This window comes from Siphateles boraxobius, unplaced genomic scaffold, assembly GCF_051911475.1.
Source record: "Siphateles boraxobius isolate OS27281-9 unplaced genomic scaffold, OSU_SipBor_1 13, whole genome shotgun sequence".
Classification (NCBI taxonomy): Eukaryota; Metazoa; Chordata; class Actinopteri; order Cypriniformes; family Leuciscidae; genus Siphateles; species Siphateles boraxobius.
The window spans coordinates 18,101,355-18,109,515 of NW_027508733.1; the positions used below are offsets into that span (position 1 = coordinate 18,101,355).

Consider the following 8,161-nt stretch of genomic DNA (forward strand, 5'->3'; position numbering starts at 1 on the left):
AGAAATGCACGGGCGAGCCGTCTTTAAAAAGACGTGCCGCGTGCGAGCTCTTTTATGAGAGGAGAAAAAAACTCCGCGATGTTGAAGCGCACAGGGAGACACACACACACTGGCAGATCACTGCACAGATCAGCAGGCACTGTGAGCTCGCTGCAGATCGCCGTCACACCAACACCGGAGAGAGAAGCTCGTCTCATAGAGCGAAGTCAGAGATGATTGTGGAGTGAAGAAATATTCTTGGCTCCGAAGCGAAAACATATCTGCATGTTGGCGAGCGTCCTCCTTTTATACCCACGAGGTGGGGCGGAGTTACGCTATGCAAATTCCGCAGACCCATGGCATTTCATCGCCATTGGCTCGTTTTGTAATACTCGAAGTCGATAGGTGTTCTAAGCGAAACCCCCATTCGTCGTCATCCGACGTAACTCGGAGTGACTACGAAAGGGAACAAATATTTCCCCCCTCCGTTTTCAATAGTAACATCGTGCACACAACATCGTTTTTTGATCGATTTCAAAAAAGTTGTCATTTACATCAACCCGCATAAATACGCCGTCGAGGGCCATCATAACTATGCCAAACTGGGCGCTCACGTGACGTTAAGCATTTTCTGGTGCATAATGTGACGTTTGAGAACCTAAAACTTCGTTTCTCCCAGTCGACACGGCAACAAATAACTGGCGTTATCAGAAATCTCCACTTTGGCCGGAGTTTTTAGAAATAATCGTTTTCTGTGATAAAAACTGTGTTTTCGTGTAAATGAGAGGCCAAACCGCAGGGAAATATCTATAAAGGAAATGTCTTCCCTTCGTGTAAACGGGACAATAAATGCGATCGCATCTTTAGTGTTAATAATTTTAAAGAAAAAAAAAAGAAAGATTCATTAGGTAAGGTTTAACATCAATAACAGCAAATTTTCAAAGACGAATTTGTGTCATTAATAGATGTTGTTTTCTTGAAATTAGGTTTGATTTTGGCCCACAGAAAAGATTCAATCAGAGTCCAGAAACCCACTTTTACACCAACCAAACAAACTAAACAATGGAGTCAAATGGATTTTGATTATTCTCAAACCTAGATTCCAAAAGCATCAATAATTAAGTCATATATCATAGTATAGTAGGCCTGTGTTGAATAGACATGTTTCTTCTGAATTTTAAAACTGACATGGTAAGCAGGAGAGGTTACATATCTGTCCCTCATGACCTGCGCTTGGAATCCCTGAGCTCTGTGAAGTTCATCCGAAGTGCTGCAGGAACCGTGTCGAGACGTGAGTGAAAGTTTAATTGGTCTGAGAGAGACTTGAAAGCTCTGAATAATAGATATCAAACCTGTAGAGACACTCCAAGAAAAACACAGATGCTCCTGAGCTACACAATGGATGTTTCGAGATATTATAAATGCAAACAGGTCATTAAGAGAGTCTTTTTTTCTCTTCACTTATGGTGCACACATGGAGGATGGAGGCTGTCACGAACTGGTTTGTGGTTTTGTTCAATGTGTTGTAATGAGCTTCATAAACCCAGTACTATTCCCGGGCATTAGCCAGCATGCGTTTGAGTTGCAGGGATTTAGAGAAGTGTGAAAGGAAGCTTCTCCAGGCTCTCCCGGTTATCCAGAGCTCAAGCCGCTAGCTGTCGGCATGTATGTTTTAAGATCAGACCTTGAGATTAAAAAAAAGCTGCACATGTGTCTCTTATTTGGGTAACTGTCACAGTTGTGTTTTGTTTAGTTTGTTTTCATTGGACTTGTCTGTCTGTCATCACATGTCACGTGTCATCTTCATTGTCATTATCAGTTTGTCTGTATCACCTGTGTTCAGTTAATCATCGTCATCTGTATTTGCATTTAAGTTCCGTCTGTTCAGTCAGTCTTTGTCCGATCTACGTTGTGTATAGTGTGTGTTGCTGCCTGTTATGCTAACATTTATATTGTTACCATTAAACCGTCGTGTTGGAAATGTATTCTCATCTTTGCCTGGCTTCCTGCGGATAGATAGTCTTATGTTCATTATCTATGTATGTACAGCTTTTTTACATGTGACTTTATAGACAATTTTATTTATTTAATATATATAATATACAACTATATATATTTAATTCTTCAAATTCATGGGTCGACTTTATTCATAATAAATGAGACAAATGTACTATTTTCTATTAAATGAAAACAATTAGCATTTTAACATTCAACTACCTTTAGCTTTTAGCATGTAAAACCATATATGCATATAAACTTTTAAATGTAATAATAATGATAAGAATAGCTGTTTAACAAATTTTATGTAAAATATGTTAACATTTATATAACAACAAATAATAATGGAAGAATTGCTGATTTTTTAAATGAATATAGAATATAGTTATCTGTTAAACAACAACAACAATAATAATAATACTTACTCTAATTAAATTTAAAAAAAAGTTATGTATAGGGTTCAAAACTGTACATTATATGTCTCAGTATCTATCCAAATATAAGTGTGCAATTTTGTGTGAATGAATACTAATGGGATCGCTTATGATTGGGTCATGGCGGATGAAATATAAACACATATCTATCACAAGTTGTCTCTGGTGAAAGGTTACGCCATTAACCTCAAATTTCCTCTCAGTTTCTTTCTCGAGTCGTTAATTTATTTTAACAAAACATCCGTGCGTCTGAAATCTCTGCATTGACAAGCATGAAAGTGGGCTAATTGGAATAAACAAAGAAAATCAAATCTCATATTTCATATTAGCAGCCAGCAGGAAGAGAAAAATATACAGATGAACCTGATTTGACAATGATATGAAAAAAACAAACAAAGCATGGAATTATTGACAAATCTCCAATATGTGGTTTTATGTCATAAATATTTACTTTTGTTCAAGAAAGAAAAAAGGAAAGGAAAATGATTTATGGGCTACATCCTAAATTTCACAATGTCTGTTATACAATATTAAAATGTGTGCCTGCACATTTATTTCTGATGGTAGTTTGCATCTGTACATCTATTTGCATCTTTGTTATCAAATATTGTTGGTATCTCTTGAGGCAGATCCTATGTTTATTTTTGAACACATTTGTTGGACATCTTCGAAGATTTTACTGTTGGTTGTTTCACCCTGAGGGTGTTCCTTTAAGACGCATTGAGAACAAAACGCACTGATATGTTAGTCTTGTGAAAGGCTTACGTTTAGCTGGCTAAGGTAGTCAGCGCCAGTAGAGATGTTAGTATTCCTCAGACATATTTCCTTCTGCATATTTGATATGGAACCTCTTTTCACCCTTGCAGCTTCACAGAACATCTTACCTCGCTGTCTAATGCCGTCAGTCACGTCTTGTCGCCTGTACTGTTGAGAGCTTTAACACAACAGTGCTGACCCCTCTGAATATTCAATATTAAAGGGATGGTCCAGTCGTCCTCATACGAGTTTTCTTTCTCTGAGAAACACAAGAGAAGTTGTTTAGGGTAAGCATTTAGTTAATAAAGCTATTTTATATCCTAAATTGTTTTATGAGGTAGAATTAAAAAACGATAATTAAGACTTACATTGCTTTAAATAAGCTTGATTTATGGTAGATGAGACTTCTTGTTCTTGTGTTCGACACCATAGGAGGAGGATTTCATTGCTATAGTGTCAGATTTAGTGTTGATGTACAGTAGATCTTATTGAGTAGGTGATAACAGAATTTACATATTTTGAGAACCTCTTTTTTCTATGCAAATTAAGCTTGTTTAAGATATTATTTATTTATTTATTTATTTATGTATTATTATGCAATCCAATACTTACAAGTGACTGATCTTGTTTCCATCAAAACAAGATCAAGACTTGGATCAAGTTTCCATCTTTGGAAAACAGTCTCTACCAGTCGAACCACGAACGCCGTGCTACGTGGTGGTCGATAGTCACAGTTCAGCTCACGCAGCACGGCGTTCATGGTTCGACTGGTCGAGACTGTTTTCCAAAGATGGCTCTTGCTTGTATACAAGTGAACTGTCTTTATAAAGTATCTTCTTATTAAACTGTCTGTACACTTACAAAGTTCTCAATGCTTCGTTTTGCAGGTAGAGACTCTAATTATGCTACTGTGTTAGTGTGGGCTATTTTGAGCCTTGTTAGTGGTATTATTAACTAGCAATTTTTATTTTTACTTATTCGATGCCCCATACACTAGCGTTATAAGCTAATCTGTGGTTAAACTAAAACTAACGTTAAAAACTAGGTACATTCAATTATCATGAAAACGCATCCCAGAGAACGGTCGACTATTTACCCATGTGTTATTTAGTCCTAGGTTCATTTTTGGCCGGAATTGTCCTTTAAGATCCCTTGTGGGCAATTTGGATGCAGCATAGACATATACATAAAATACACACCACAATATAAAACAAAACACATACAAGAAATCAAAAACACACAGCAGTACATATACATCTAAAATACTAATATTTACCCTTCAGAGTATTTAATAATCTGATTGCATAAGGAACAAATTAATATTTGTAACGATTGTTCTTCATCTTTGGTAATCTGTAGCGAGAGCCTGAGGGCAGGATAGAGAACTCAAGAGTAAATAAAAATGGTCACTATGGACTAATGGACGTCTTTGTTCTTGTCCTATAATCTTCCCACTATTATAACAATCCTGTTTAGGGCGTTCTTATGTTTCACATTAAGAGTCCCAAACCAGCAACTAATAGAGAAGGACAATAATGGTAAGGTAAGTGTGGCGAGGGGGGCGTGGTCTCGCGAAGTCTGTAGCGAGAGACGAGTCAGCGAGCTGTGCGGTGAGTAAGTAGGTCAAGTGCAGATGATGAACACCTGTGTCTGATTGCAGTGATTGGCGTGGAGACCGCATATAAGCTGCCAGGAATGAGAGAACGGGGAGAGAGAAGGGCTTGGGACTCGCACGCGACCCGCAGCAGATACCAGCAGTTTATGCACGAAGTGGAAAGAGTTTTTGACTGAATGGACTGAGTTATTTATGAAACGGGAAGAGTGGTTGTTTGACTGAACCTTGAGAGCTGGAGACATACAGCCTGAGCTGGTATAGCGGGCAGAGTGTTTCTTATATATGTGCTGTAGTATTACACTACGGTGAAGCCCGCACGAGCACACCTTTTTGTTCTTTTATTTTCTGAATAAAGTGCGAGTCCCAATTCCGCCGACCCTGTCTTCTTCTTCCTTCACCCACACACATTAAGCTTGACTACACTGGTGCCAAAACCCGGGAAGGAGAAGACTGCCGCAGCCATGCAGAACCCGCCAGGAACGCCATTTGCGGACTTCATCCAAACGCTCGCGGGTCTTCACAGGGAACAACACCACGCCCTGCTGGCCGTAAAGGAGGAGCAAGATCAGCGGTTCCAGCTGCTTCTCCAAGGCCAGTAAGAAGACCGCGAGCTGTTCCGGAGCTGGCTCGACCGGGTGATTCGGGCCGTCCCCGATCCAGCTACGGCCTCGGCCCCGCCCCTGCCTCTAAATAAAATGGGGCCCCAGGATGATCCGGAGCCATTCCTGGACCTTTTTGAGAGGTCGGCCGAGGACCGGGGATGGCCCCGAGTGGACTGGCCCATGCGGCTCATCCCTCTACTGTCAGGAGAGTCGCAGATAGCCGCCCACCAACTGCCAGTCCAGAATCTACTGGTCTATGAAGACCTGAGGCGCGCCATTCTTCAGCGGGTCGGCCGGACCCCGGAACAACATCGCCAGCGGTTCAGGTCCCTGAGCCTGGACGAGTCCAGCCGGCCCACTGGGGCGGCGGGGAGGCCTGGGCCGGCCTGTTGGCGCTGCGGGGACCCAGGACACTTTATAGACCGGTGTCTGGTGATGGAGGTGGGGACACTGATCCGGGTCCCCGACACGCCACAGGCTGCCCCCGATCAAGCTGGCTTGTACCAGATACCAGTGAGTATCAAGGGGGGTACTTATCAGGCTTTGGTGGATTCAGGCTGCAACCAAACCTCCATTCATCAAAGCCTGATTCAACCTGGGGCATAGGATAACAGCCGCATGGTTAAGGTGCGGTGTGTGCACGGGGTGGTGGTGAGTTATTCTATAATGCCTGTGGTAGTTCAATTTAGGGGACAAAAGCATAGCGTAGAGGTAGCAGTTAACCCGCACCTCCGGCATCCGCTAATTCTGGGGATGAATTGGCCTGCTTTTGGGAAATTATTGGAGTCTTTATGCGGATGCCTCTTTGCAAAAGAAAAACAAGGGAAAGACAGCGGTTGTTCAGGTGGGAGATGCTGAGCTGGGACCTCTGGCTTCTGCTGCAGGGAAACGGAGTGCTCTGGAGAGAACTATCCTCACAGAGGGCGATGATTTTCCCCTGGAGCAGTCCCAGGATGAGACGTTGAAACGTGCATTTGATCAGGTCCGGTCTATCGACGGCCAGGTACTCCCAGACCAACCGCTCTCTTATCCCTACTTTGCTATTTTGAAAGATAAGTTGCATTGGGTGACCCAAGACACCCAGTCAAAAGAAGATACAACACAGTTGTTAGTTCCTAAAAGCTGCCGGGAAATGCTTTTTCAGGCGGCTCACTTCAATCCAATGGCCGGGCATTTAGGTCAAATGGCGACACTAAACCGGCTCATGGCCCAATTCTTTTGGCCGGGCATTCACGAGAACGTGCGCAGGTGGTGCGCGTCTTGTCGTGAATGTCAGTTGGTGAACCCACCGGCCAATCCAAAAGCACCATTGTGCCCCCTTCCATTAATGCAGGTCCCCTTCGAACGAATTGGTATGGACCTCATCCGGCCGCTTTGTGTTAGTCCTGGTGGATTACGCAACGCGGTACCCTGAAGCATTCCCGCTCCGTAACATTTCTGCCAAAAGTGTTGCAAGCGCGCTCTTCTCGTTAATCTCCCGGGTGGGAATCCCTAAAGAGATTCTCACCGATCAGGGCACGGCGTTTATGCCACGAACTATTCTCGAACTTTATGAATTATTGGGCGTTAAATCGATTCACACTAGCGTCTACCACCCACAGACAGACGGGTTAGTGGAACGGTTTAATCGCACTTTGAAGTCCATGATTCGGAAGTTCGTTCATGAAGACGCCAAAAATTGGGATAATTGGCTAGAACCCCTCTTGTTCGCTGTATGCGAGGTCCCCCAAGCCTCCACGGGGTTTTCCCCCTTCTAGCTTCTCTATGGGCGTCAGCCCCGCGGGGTGTTAGACGTTCTTAGAGAAACTTGGGAGGACGGACCGTCCGCTAGTAAGAACGAAATTCAGTATGTCTTGGACCTGAGAACAAAACTCCACACTTTGGGGCGGCTATCAATGGAGAATTTGTTACAGGCCCAGGACAGACAGAGTCAGCTGTACAACAGGGGGGCTAGACTTCGTCAATTTGCACCGGGAGATAAAGTGCTTTTATTACTCCCCGGTAATAGTTCTCCCCGGCCTGAGTCGGGCGGTGGGGATATGTGGCGAGGGGGGCGTGGTCTCGCGAAGTCTGTAGCGAGAGACGAGTCAGCGAGCTGTGCGGTGAGTAAGTAGGTCAAGTGCAGATGATGAACACCTGTGTCTGATTGCAGTGATTGGCGTGGAGACTGCATATAAGCTGCCAGGAATGAGAGAGCTGGGAGAGAGAAGGGCTTGGGACACACACGCGACCCGCAGCAGATACCAGCAGAGTTTATGCACGAAGTGGAAAGAGTTTTTGACTGAATGGACTGAGTTATTTATGAAACGGGAAGAGTGGTCGTTTGACTGAACCCTGAGAGCTGGAGACATACAGCATGAGCTGGTACAGCGGGCAGAGTGTTTCTTATATATGTGCTCTAGTATTACACTACGGTGAAGGCGCACAAGCGCACCTTTTTGTTCTTTTATTTTCTGGATAAAGTGGGAGTCCCAATTCCGCCGACCCTGTCTTCTTCTTCCTTCACCCACACACACTAAGCTTGACTACAGTAAGACTTATTAAACAATTCCATCAGTCTTGTCAATATTAAAGGGGTCTGTGGTGATGATTTCACTTTTAACTTTAGTAAGTTTGCTGTTTGAGCATAAACAACACCTGCAAAATTACGACGCTCAAAGTTCAATGCAAAGGGAGATATTTTCTTTTACAGAAATCGCTTTTTTAAGGACTTCAACAAACGGCTGGTAGGGACTACAACAAGCTTCTTCCAGGGTTGATGACATCACAAACCCTAC

General features: G+C 43.2%; 1 long non-coding RNA gene across 1 annotated transcript in view; it reads right to left on the reverse strand.

Moving 5' to 3' along the window:
* LOC143735898 (uncharacterized) overlaps positions 1-3,424 on the reverse strand; it is a 63,702-nt gene extending 60,278 nt beyond the window's left edge. The window contains exon 1 of the long non-coding RNA XR_013203331.1: positions 3,296-3,424. This is a non-coding gene — a long non-coding RNA (uncharacterized LOC143735898). The remainder of the gene's footprint in view (positions 1-3,295) is intronic.
* Between the last annotated feature and the right edge of the window lie 4,737 nt (positions 3,425-8,161).